We start from the raw sequence: 1,305 nt of genomic DNA on the forward strand, positions 1-1,305 counted from the left end.
TCTTGTCTCCACCAACTGGTTTTGTGACAGTCGCACAAATCTTCTTTTTCTTTTCGATCCTGGATTTAATGGCCGAGTATTTCCTCTTGTACATGGCTCTCCTGGAATACATGGCAGACCAGGAGTATCTGCCAATGCCCCAGAGTAGGATGGGGTTTCAGCTGCAATGGGGCTTCCCCTTCTTGGGCTTTTTAGCCTTGGGGTCACCCTTTTTAACCTTGCCACTGGCATCAGCCTTCTTGGCTTCAGGTTTCTTCTCCTTAGTATCCTGCTTTGCAGCTTTATCGCCTGCCATGGTGTATAGTGGGAAAGAGCCAGACGGTGTATTCTTGAGTGCTGTTTGGCTAGCAGGGTACAAGGAAGGGCCAGAACTAGAGAGGAGATGTTTCTTTTCTCATCCATCCCTAGGCTAATGGCTGAGGCCCTCTATTACAGAAGACAAATGAACAAACAAAAGACAAATTAATAAAAGAAAAGTATCCAGATTTATTTAGTACAACCACTCCTCATTTTACACCCTACTTATTTAAGGACCGCTAGGACTTAGGAGCAGTTCTCCAGCGCAGGGAGTCCCCTTTCTCAGTTTGGCTGAGTCTGGAGAATCTCCTTTCTCAGTCTTTGTCTCCCCAAGTCCGTTAGTATTCACTACATGAAGTGTGTTCACAATCATGCAAGACTACATATTTTGTTTATAAATTTGTACTTTATTGTGCACCATTAGTAGTATTCAGAAGAAATAAAAATTATTACGTCCGATGTGTATTTTTGTGTTGTGTTTTCTGGCACTTACCTAATGTACATTTTTTGTATGGCTCAAATTACATAATTCTAGTGTGGTGCCATGTGAAATCTATTGAAAAATACATATCCTATGGTGCCATGAAACACCACAAGGTATCTACCTTGGAGCCAGTAGCTGGCATGGTGGTTTAGGTGCTGGACTCCCACATGGCCAACTGCAGTTCAAGTCCCGGACCTAGCAGCTTGTTGTTTCACTTTCCCTTTCTTTCTCTTTCTCTCTGTCTCTCTGGGGAATGCATGTGCCCTATAGCAAATTAAAAAATAATAATAATAAAAAAAGTCAAGACATTGTCAAAAGAAAATAATCAAATCTGTAAAAATAATAATTAACACAGTTTATTTCTAAGCAGAATATGAGTGACCTGGGTTGGAGAGGAGGCAAAACACGCCTTTCTCTCAGGGTGATCAGGTACAAAGCTTCCTTTTATTTGATTTTGAGAGCGAGAGACAGAGTTTGGAATTTAGTGAAAAGTTTTTCCATTGGTCTGGCCCAAAAAGGTGGGA

The sequence above is a fragment of the Tupaia chinensis genome, unplaced genomic scaffold, assembly GCF_000334495.1.
Source record: "Tupaia chinensis unplaced genomic scaffold, TupChi_1.0 Scaffold000683_1, whole genome shotgun sequence".
NCBI classification, from domain to species: domain Eukaryota; kingdom Metazoa; phylum Chordata; class Mammalia; order Scandentia; family Tupaiidae; genus Tupaia; species Tupaia belangeri.